The 11,569-nt window shown below is 44.3% G+C and overlaps 1 long non-coding RNA gene across 2 annotated transcripts in view; it reads left to right on the forward strand.

The window, feature by feature from the left end:
- Positions 1 to 390: 390 nt before the first annotated feature.
- LOC140610765 (uncharacterized) overlaps positions 391 to 11,569 on the forward strand; it is a 31,245-nt gene continuing 20,066 nt past the window's right edge. For both annotated transcript variants that reach the window (XR_012012290.1, XR_012012289.1), the window contains exons 1-2: positions 391 to 1,006; positions 1,716 to 1,865. This is a non-coding gene — a long non-coding RNA (uncharacterized lncRNA). The remainder of the gene's footprint in view (positions 1,007 to 1,715; positions 1,866 to 11,569) is intronic.

The following is an 11,569-nucleotide window of genomic DNA, read 5'->3' on the forward strand; positions in this document are numbered from 1 at the left end:
TTTTTTTTTTTTTTTTTTTTTTTTTTACTGAGGTCTGAAGAGACACAATAGCTGATAAGGGGGTAAAAGTTCTCCAAAAAACAAGCTTTAAATTCAGGTAGTTTCAACCACCTGAACGCCATGGTGAACGGTCAGAGTAGACTATGTGAGTCTGGAGAAGTGATTTTTAAGTGTCTGTGTTTGCGAAGAAGGATCAGACTTCCAGGAGTGGACTGGCAGCAAGCAGTACGTTACCACGCACAGGTCCGCGGACGGGTCGTCTTAATAGCAGGTGTTAGGCTCAGACACCTAACCTCCGACCCCGCGGTCACTCAGGTGTGTGTGGGGGGGGCCGAGGCCTTGCGAACTGTCCAATCAGAGGCGGCGGCGGGGCGGTGGGTGGGGCGTTGCTGCGCAACCGAGGCGGAGGTCTGCTCTTTTCAGCCTCGCTGGGTACCCCAGGTCGCTTGCCTTTAGGGCCCACGTTGCCCTGGCCTCGCTTCTGTTCCGCTGTGATTCCTTTGTCCGCGGGAGTAAAGGGAAACCATTGGGTAACCCAGGAAACGTACAAAGGGTGGTGCGCCCGTGGTGTTGGGTGACGAACGTGTCGCTCTCAGCAGGCGCGGATCCGCAGTGGCCCGACTGGCCTCCCCGCGGTCATCTCCCGCGTCTGCGGACCCGAGGCCCAGGTGGCGCCGCTCGGACTCTGATCCCCTCCGGCGCGTGGCGTCCCGGCAGGTCCGAGAGCGGGGACCCCATTCCAGCGCACCCCGACTTCTGCGCCCGCGGCAGCGTCTCCGACTGTGCGGTGACCGCGGGGTGTCGTCAGAGGACCATTGTGACTCGTTCTCGTTACTGCGTGGGAGGAGCTGTGGTCAGTGGGGTCCCCGCACCCTCCTTGGTCCCCATCAGCGGCCCGTTTCCTCCTGCGCGTTCCAGACGTTTGGGAAGCAAGGTCTGAAATCCACGACTGTTTCCACGACAGCCAAGCCCTCCTTAAGGCTCGGAGTAAATGCCTGAACTTCAGGTACATCCCCGCCTGCCAAAACGTGAGATTCCCATCTTCCATTTACAGCGTCATGACCAACTTATTTTTTCTCTGTGGTGCAATTCTAACAGTCCCAATATTTTACTTGTTCATCATTTTCCCACAGTGAACGGATGGCTCATTTTAAATGGTTTATTTTTTTGTCTGTGGATATTTACATCTGAAGATAGCAGAGAATAACTACTTGGAATTACGTTTGTGAAAGAAAATTTTTTTAAAGATTTTATTCATTCATTCATGAGAGACACACACACACACAGAGGCAGAGACAAGGGCAGAGGGAGAAGCAGGCTCCAAGCAGGGAGCCCAATGAGGGACTCGATCCCGGGTCTCCAGGATCATGCCCTGGGCCGGAGGCGGCACTAAACCGCTGAGCCACCCGGGCTGCCCACGTTTGTGAAAATCTTGTGTTTTTCCTCCCAGGGTCTTTATTGGGTGCAGGCGCCTGGGTGGTTCAGTGGGTTAAGCAGCGGACTCTTGGTTTTTGGTTTAGGTCAAGTAAGGGTGGTGTGTTGGAGCCCTGCGACCAGCTCGGGGCTCAGTGAGGACTCTGATTCAGGAATCTCTCTCTCCTTCTGCCCTCTCAAATAAATAAATACATCTTTAAAAAAATTCTTTAAAAAATAAATAAAAACTACTCTTTTAAGTGTAATTTTAATTATTTATTTTTTATATTTTAAAAAAATAGGTCTTCTGTATTTATGTAAGCTCTACACCCAATGTGGGGCTTGAACTCAGAATCCTCAAGAGGAAAGGTTGCATGCTCTCCAGCCTGAGGCAGCCAGGTCCCCCTGCTTGTATTAAAAATTCTTGCTCCCCTTTTCTCCTCATACCATGGGTGAGTAACATTCTTAAATTTTTTTTTTAAATTTTGGTTTGTTCAATGGATTTCCAGGGCCTATATGTGCAGACCAGAAGTGTTCAAGTATAATTAAGAGTTTTTTTTAAAGAGTTTATAAAACTTTTTCTTGCCCTGGAAATAATAATTAGCTTTTAAAAAAATAATTAACATTTTTCGTTGAATTTTATTTGTTTTTTTAAAGATTTTATTTATTTATTTGGGAGATAGAGCACAAAAAGGGGGAGGAGCAGAGGGAGAGGGACAAGCAGACTCCCTGCTGATCAAGGAGCTCTACTGGGGCCTCAATCCCAGGAACCTGAGATTGTCCCCTGAGCCTAAGTCAAAACTTAATTGACTGGGCCAACCAGGCACCCTTAATCTTTTTTTGAATCTAATAATTACTTGTGGGGTTTCTTTTCCTTTTTTTTTTTTTTTTAGATTTTATTCATTCATTCATTCATTCATTCATTCATTCATTCATTCACAAGAGACACACAGAGAGAGAGAGAGAGGACATAGGCAGAGGGAGAAGCAGGCTCCATGCAGGGAGCCTGATTTGGGACTGGATCCTGGATCTCCAGGATCACGCCCTGGGCTGAAGGTGGCGCTAAACCGCTGAGCCACCGGGGCTGACTCCTTGGGCCTTTTCTAGATAGAAATTGGAGTTTTGCATCCATAACATTGGTGCACCTCAGAGTGTGAATTGTTTACATTGAGAAAGTCTGGGAAAATCAAATTCTGTGTTCTGGATTAGAGTCAGTGACTGGGGCAGTTATTTGGGTCAGAACCTTGAGTTGAATTCTGCTGAGAGTTTCCACACCTGTGAGAATGGAGGCCTGAGGTAGGGAGCGTATCCATCATGCTCCAGGGAGGGGAGGGTGTGTGGGGCACCCAGAGGTCATTCCTGTGACTGCTCAGGTGTCCCTACCCTCCCTCACCAAAGACTGAGCCACTCCAGGGCTTCTGTCTCCACGGGGACAGTCTAGAATGTGGAACCTTCTGAATATGGCTTTCCTTCTGTCCTGGGGGAAGCAGGCTGCTCATCTGTGCTGAGTCCAGTGTTTCTTTCCTTTGGATTCTTTTATTGATTGATGAGGGCAGCCCTTTGGCTCTGGTTTCCCCCAGTGCTTGGGCTCCTAAACTGTAAGTTGATTGAGAGATAGGGTGTGAGGAAAGCTAGAAAATTCTGGAAACCAAGTAGAATTTATTTAAGTAGCATTCATTTAAGTTCTCAGGTCACTTTTCATTTTAGGATCAGTTTTTGTTTGTGTGTCCCTAGAGAACATTGATACTCAACAGGCTAAAAGCAATTGAATTCATTTTTTTTAAATTAAGATTTTATTTATTTGAGAGAGTGTATGCATGAGTATACACACACACAGAAGTGGAGGCAGGGACAGAAGGAGAGGGAGAAACAGACTACCTCTCAGTGAGGAGCTCCTCATGGGGCTTGATCCAGGACCCTGAGATCATGATCTGAGACACGGTCAGATGCTCAACGGACTTTGAGCCACCAGGCGCCCCTAAATTCCTGTTTTAATTGATGTGAGGAAAACTGCTCAAAGCTTATATTAATCTTTGAAAATCCAATGCATTTAAGGAGCTAAACTCAAACCTCTATATGCTACTTAATCCTGAAAATAGAAAATATCCCAAGTGGTGGATAGAGGAAGGACAAACTACACTGCTCCATGTTGTGTTTGAAAGAGACTTGAGGAGGGAAAAGAGACTTGAGAATTTTTATTTTGTGTGGTTTACACTTTTTTATCTGTTAGTATTATAAGGAATTAAATCTTAGAATGGCTTTTTAAAAAAGATTCAATTCGTTTATTTAAGAGGATGGGGGAGGGCCAGAAGGAGAAAGAATCTGGAGTGGACTCAGTACTGAATGCGGAGCCTGTCTTGCACCTCAGTTCAGTCCTGGGGCTTGATCCTGTGACCACACAATCTTGACCTGAGCTGCAATCAAGACTCAGTAGTTTAACTGACCAAACCACCTAGACACCCCTTAGAATGGCTTCTCATATATGAAAGTTAAAAATAAAAATATAAATATGTCTTTATTATAAGGAAATCTGTAAGACAGGAAGTCTAACTTTTTTTTTTTTTTTTTTGGAAGTCTAACTTAAGAAGACTCAATGCTCATAAATCCTGGACCCCTCTAGGTCATTTCTTGAGCCTCCTGTTAAGGTTTCCTTTTTCTTAATTTAAATTCAGTTTATTAATATATAATGTATTGTTAGTTTCAGAGGTAGAGTTCAGTGATTCCTCAGTTGTATATCACACCCAGTGCTCATTATATTACATGTCCTCCTTAATGCCTGTCACCTAGTTACCCCATCCCCCCCACCTCCCCTCTAGCAAACCTCATTTTGTTTCCTATGATTAAGAGTCTCTTATGGTTTGTCTCCCTCTCTGATTTCATCTTGTTTTATTTTCCCCTGCCTTCCCCATGATCCTCTGTTTTATTTCTTCAATTCCACATGAGTGAAGTCATATATTTGTCTCTTTGATTGACTTATTTTGCTAAGTATAATCCCCTCTAGTTCCGTTCATGTCATTGCAAAAGGCAATATTTCATTTTTTTGATGGCTAATATATATATATACACACATTTTCTTTATTGGTTCTTGTGGACATGGCTGCTGTAAACATTGGGATGCAGGTGCCCCTTTAGAGCACTACATTTGTATCTTTGGGGTAAATATGTAGTAGTGCACTTGCTATATTGTAAGGTAGCTCTATTTTTAACTTTTTGGGGAACCTTCATACTGTTTTCCAGGGTGGCTGGGCCAGCTTGCATTCCCACCAGCAGTGTAAGAGGGTTCCCCTTTCTCTGCATCCTTGCCAACATTTGTTTCCTGACTTATTCATTTTAGCCATTGTGACTGGTGTGAAGCGACATCTCATTGTGGTTTTGATTTGTATTTCCCTGATGCTGAGTAATGTTGAGCATTTTTTCATGTGTCTGTTGACCATTTGTATGTCTTCTTTGGAGAAATGTCTGTTCATGTCTTCCGCCCATTTCCTGATTGGATTATTTGATTTGGGGAGGGTTTCTTAATATTAAAACAAGCAATTGCAAATTCCTATTTTCTTTGCTATGTTTATTTATTCTTGGAACAAGTCTTCAGGCTCTTAAGCTAAGAGCTTAATTAAGCCTCACCCTGCCCTCTGCCCTCTGCCCCTTGTGCTCCCTGCTTTATGAGTGAATGAAAAAGCCTAGGTGGTCTCTCTTCTAGAGCAGGTGGGATATTCCAACCAGAAAAGTTCCTGCTTGTGTACAGAACTCTTGCCCTTTCCCCACTTCCCAACTGCAATGAAAACCCAGGCCAGGCTCATTTCCTCACTTTCTGATGCTATTTCAGAGCTGAGCTCTTTATTTTGGGAGTCATAAGCTTTTTCTTCTCTTATCTGTACAGGTGAGCCCACATGTGGGACACTGCTCTCTGTGTGAATCGCACATCTGCAGGTGACCATAACAGTTGATGCTCTGAGCAGCATGTCCATACATGACCATGACCCATGGTTCTGTCTTCTCTTGCTCTGACTTGCCCATCTGCTCTGCTGTTTGATGAGGTCATATACTGTGAGCTGCAGGGTGCTGGGGAGCTTATGCTGTGACCTGTGCTGGCCTGTGCTGCATTCGTGACCCCATCAAGCCTTAGGTCTAGATTAGGTTTATCTGAGTTGGTAGTTTGGAGATTTCCTAGGCATTTTTTTAAAGTTTTTATTTATTTATTTATTCACGAGAGACACACACACACTCAGAGAGAGAGAGATAGAGAGAGAGAGGCAGAGACACAGGCAGAGGGAGAAGCAGGCTCCATGCAGGAAGCCCGACATGGAACTGGATCCCGGATCTCCAGGATCACGCCCTGGGCTGAAGGCAGGCGCTAAACTGCTGAGCCACCTGAGCTGCCCTTCCTAGGCATTTGGGAACAAGAGTATAGGTTCAGGGCTCTCCTCAATGTGGTCCTGGGTTAGGGTCTTTGCCAGTGTCTACCTATGTTTTAGAATGAAACTATGACAGGAGCTGAGTTGGTCTAGATATACCAGGGGAATGGGAGTGGCAGAGGAGAGTATACCCTGTGGAAGAGGAGGGCCCAATGGGGATTGCTCCTAAAACAACTGTCATTTATTTTATTTTATTTTAAAGATTTTATTTATTTATTCATGAGAGACACAGAGAGAGAGGCAGAGACATAGGCAGAGGAAGAAGCAGTCTCCCCACAGGAAGCCCGATGCAGGACTTGATCCCAGGATCCCGGGATCATGCCCTGAACCAAAGGCAGAGCTCAGCTGCTGAGCTATCTAGGTGTCCTGACACAGCTGTCATTTAAAAAGAGACAAGAGTGGCTCAGTCAGTTAAGTGTTTGCCTTTAGCTAAGGTTATGATCCCAGGGTCCTGGGATAGAGTCCCACATTGGGCTCCCTGCTCAGTGGGGAGTCTATTTCTCCCTCTCCCTCTGCTCCTACACTCTGCTCGTGCTTTCTCTCCCTCTCTCAAATAAATAAAGAAAATCTTTTTTAAAAAGAGAGAGATAAAGATGAGAAAGGAGAAAGGTGGCCATTAGAATACAAGCTGAGTCCAGACTCTTAACCCTAGAGGGTTCACCAGGACACTGAAGTCCCTCTGCTGCTGCTGCTGCCACTCACGTTCCGTCACCCACTCTTCATTCTTATTTCTCTTTAGAGTTTCCCTCTGTGGATGAGGTCTCTACTATTGCAAAGATCCTGAGCCTCTAGGTATAGGGGACAACACAGGTCCCCCTGTGGCATAGCAAAAGGATTAATTCAAACCTGACTTAAGTCCAGGGTCCTTAAATCCTATAAGGCAACCAGTTGTCATCAGGGAGGCTCCTAATCCTGATGGCACTGCTTTGAGGGTCTCTGAAGGGAAGAAAGAAACTTTACATATATATACCAATCTAGAGAGGACACTCCCTTCCCCCAAAGTGCATCCAGTCAACAACAACAATAACAACAACAACAACAACAACAAACCAGAGAGGGCAGCCTGGGTGGCTCAGCGGTTTAGCGCCGCCTTCAGCCCTGGGCATAATCCTGGATACTGGGAATGGAGTCCCACGTTGAGCTTCCTGCATGGGGCCTGCTTCTCCCTCTGCTTGTATTACTGCCTCTCTCTCTCTCTGTTTCTCATTAATAAATAAATAAATAAAATCTTAAAAAAAAAAACAGAGGAAGACAGGAGGGAGGGAACAAAAGGAAATAATACTGAAACAAAGGTTTATGACTTGACCCATTTGGAAATCCAAAATATACAAAAAGAACTGACATAACAAAGCAGATAAAGGTCCACTGATTGGCTTTTCAGCCTCTACAACATAAATTCCAGATTAATTTTTTTTTCAGATTAATTTCTCTAGTGATGTAGTGCACTAACCCAGAAACCTTCAAGCAGTTAATCAATACTAGGTCTCAAATTACAGATCTACCTGGGATCTCACTACATTTAAGCAGGGTGCCCCGATGATCTCAGGGCTGTAACTGTAGGGGACAAATAGAGCAGCTATTTCTCCTTGACCATCAGAAGTATGATCCTGTCTAAACCCCCATGATCATAGCACGTACTGTCCTAAAATATCCCATAGTGAGCTGGGAAGCTCTGAACAAATGATTCGTAGACTAAAATTAAAGAAAGCCATTGCCACTTACAAATGATCTTGAAAAAATGGGACCCCATGAACCTTATCCTTCAAATAGAGTGCTTGATATGGCCCAGTGGAAATTGCACAGGCCCTAAAAGGATTGAAAGCATATACAAAGTCTGCTTAGTGAAGGGTTGATTATTCCCAGTGCCTCTCCTATGAACAGCTGACTTTGGCGTGTTAAATCTGGCATGAACAAATGATACCTCCCAGTGGATTACCACCACCTTGTAGCTGTGGTTGCACCCAATAGACCTCTATGCCCAGTCCCCAGCTTTATGGAAATTACTGACTCCCACTTAGGACCAACAGGCAGCTATCCTGCCACCACAGATTCAGTGGGGTCTGTTCTGTCTCAACAGCCTTCACTTTGAAGGAACAGAATATACCTTTAAGGAGTTTTCCTGACAGATCTTGAACACCTTTGCCATCCCACACAGTCATTGCAGGCAAGATCTGAACTGTGTCCTAAGTGCTCCAAGAACACAGGTGCCACATTACATTAATGACTTCCTCCTCCTCCAAAGACTTATAGGAAATTCAAATACCAAAAAGAGTGGCTAGCAAAAAGTAGAACATTGTCATGCATATAAAGTGAGCACTGCCAACTTTGTTAAATTTCTGGAACTTTTTAAAAAAATTAATTTATTTATTCAGGAGAGAGAGAGAGAGGCAGAGAGGCAGAGACACAGACAGAGGGAGAAACAGGCTCCGTGCAGGGAACCCGATGTGGGACTTGATCCCAGGACTCCAGGATCACACCCTGAGCCAAAGGCAGGCGCCAAACCACTGAGCCACCAAGGGATCCCCCTAAATTTCTGGAACTTATTGATAATCTGATACCCTGTGCTTCCATGATAGCATGACAAAATAGCTGTTCTCCCCCCAGCACCCACAACATCTGCTACATTTTTTTGTTCCAGAGGTAACATATTCCTTGTTTACAAATCTTACTTGAACCCATTTATGCTTATTAATTGCAAATTGGCTCAGCTCTAATGGACTCCTGTACCACAAATGGGTGGAGGCTCTTCAAATCATCATGTAATTGGCACTCCTAGCACCCACAGACTCCCTCACTAGAGACTTCATTGACTTCATCTTATGTTTCCTGGAGTTACTTGTGCTGCTTTAAGTTGTCTATAGGTATCTGATGCAAGAACTTGCCATAGGCCTCACACTATATGCCAGTAGGGCTGCAGTTACTTCTGCTTAAGGGGTTGTCTTTAGTAGATAGCTTTGAGTATATGACCACCTATCCAGTGGTCTATTTTGCCTTGGAATCTGGAAACAGCACCCCAAGGACTCAGTACATAGACCCACTTGAGACATGGTAGAGCAGATGCTTGCCCTCTATGATATTCCTCCTGAGGGAGAGGGTCTCCCTCCCTTTCCTCTTGTGAGATGCCCTAGTGCTGGAGGAGGTCCTCCCATAGGATTACTTGAGGGAAAAGCAATGGAAATTCATAGACATTAGGTATAACATCACCACACTAGTACATGATGGAGCTCAGGCAAAGATGTTGCTTTTCATGTCTTAAGTAGGATGTTTTATGAAGGAATAGGCCCAAGGGTCATCACAAGTGACCACACAATATTCATTTTTACACTCACCAATAGTACCAATAGCACTCACCTATTTGCTACTCTAAGAGTTGCATCTTTGGGTAACTGGGAAGCGTTGCCACAGTTACCCTCATTATCAAAGTGGCTCTTTTCTCTACATATACTATAGCCTCACCAGGACACTCCTCATGTATGTCAGAGTTCCAGACACAACTCAGAGTAATAAAGGGAGTCATTTCATTTCCCAGAATATACAATGTTGGGCTCTCAAACAAGGCATTCAATGGAAGTTTATTATATTTTTTTTATTAGTTTTGTTTGGCACTGAATTAAAATTTGCTATGGAAGGGACACCTGGGTGGCTCAGTGGTCGAGCGTCTGCCTTCGGCTCAGGGTGTGATCCTAGTCCAGGGATTAAGTCCTGCATTGGGCTCCCTGCGAGGAGCCTGCTTCTCTCTATGTCTGTGTCTCTGCCTCTCTCTTTCTCTGTCTCTCATGAATAAATAAATAAAATCGTTGGGATCCCTGAGTGGCTCAGGGGTTGAGCATCTGCCTTCTGCTCAGGGCCTGATCCCAGGATCCAAGATCGAGTCCCACATTGGGCTCCCTGCAGGGAGGCTGCTTCTCCCTCTGCCTATGTCTCTGACTCTCTCTCTGTCTCTCATGAATAAATAAATAAATCTTTAAAAAATAAATAGAATCTTTTTTTTTAATAAATAGAATCTTAAAAAAAATTGCTGTGGAAGAAACCAGGAGCAAGCTTTCAAATGTAGTCTCAGTGTAATCACAGAGGATAGGCTCAATTCTTCAAGCAACAAGTTGTGAGTACACAAGTGAAATGTCTACCAGGGAAGCTTTGTAGAGACTCGGTGTCCAGAGTGATTTTGGGGTGGCTGATTGTATCAGCCCCTCTGCTTAAGGTGTAACAATAACAGATTCTCAAAAAGGAAGACAGGAATTTACCATGTACCATGTTTGCATAAATGCTTTAGACACACTGAGACACTCATTGATACGGTTGGTGAGGTCACTCCCAAAATCCCGTTTCCCAGACACCAGCGAAGGATGAACTTTGTCATCCAGGATTTCTAAGGGTAAGCAATCTCAGGGCTGCTAATGTTCACTCTCTACCTCACACTAGATAATAGAACTGTTTGTGAGCATGCTCTGCAGTTCCCATGTGGAAAGAGTTGTTAGAACTGACCCAGGCAGCTCATTACTCCCTGGGTCCACAAGAGAGGTTTCTAGTTTGCTGTCACTCTACAGAATAAGTCAATCTTAGCACTAGAAATGCTGGGCTGAATTGCTAGAATTAGAATTGCTAGTACTAGAATTTCTCTGTTCCTTTGACATGGACATCATTGGGTTACTGATCTCTTTGAGGGACCAACATTTAGAGGAACTAATCCATTGAGGGATTCCTGTGCTTGGGATGGGCTATCCTGCTGCCTTCCCAGCGAAAGAACTCAGAAATGAGTGAAGCTGGGAGGAAAGCCTCTAGAGTGGCTAGTTGGAGACCACTTGCAACAGAAATGGAAAAAAGGGATTTGGTGAGGTTTTTGGAGGAAAGCACTGTTGAACTCTATGTTTCATATTATGATCAAATTCACAGAATTCAGTGAAGTCCCTTGCAAATTCCATGTCTAACATGTTCCTCAAGGTCTCCAAGGCCTTGGTTAGAGTGATAAGATTCTGTTGGAAAATCTCTTCTGGTATCTTAGCATCTCACTATGTGTGCCTTTATATCCTGTAAATTAGCAGGAGGCAACTTTGAGACTCATGAGTATATGGACTTGGGAGATGTCTAAGTTGTCATGCCTTTTTCTCATATCTGAGTTATATATTCTGACTATCTTCCTAGTCTATGAAATGAGACAGAAAAGGTAAAAATGAATCAGTGATAAATATTATACAAATTATAATGATAATATATTATAAGTATACTCCCTGTAAGATTAATCTTGTTCATCCAGCTGGATATGATTGTAATGGTCTGGGGGACTTCAAGACATTCTGACCAGCTGGGTATTGTAACAGTTTGGATTCTCCTGGCCTCTCATGTTTGGGGATGGGAATAGAAGAAAAAACTTCCATTTTTTTTCCTGTGTTTGTTCATAAAATATTATGCACTTGTGACCCTGTGCTTCATGTACTGTGTGGTATAGTGGGTATTTAAGAAAGAGTTGAGGAGCACCTGGGTGGCTTAGTTGGTTGAGTATCTAACTGTTGATTTCATTGTGATATCAGGGTTGTGGGGTTGGGCCCTGCATTGGGCTCTATGCTCAGCACAGAGTGTGCTTAAGATACTCTCTCCCTGGGGGATCCCTGGGTGGCGCCTGCCTTCGGCCCAGGGTGTGGTCCTGGAATCCCGGGATCGAGTCCCACATCGGGCTCCCTGCATGGAGCCTGCTTCTCCTTCTGCCTCTCTCTCTCTCATGAATAAATAAATAAAATCTTAAAAAA

The sequence above is a fragment of the Canis lupus genome, chromosome 19, assembly GCF_048164855.1.
Source record: "Canis lupus baileyi chromosome 19, mCanLup2.hap1, whole genome shotgun sequence".
In the NCBI taxonomy this organism is placed as follows: domain Eukaryota; kingdom Metazoa; phylum Chordata; class Mammalia; order Carnivora; family Canidae; genus Canis; species Canis lupus.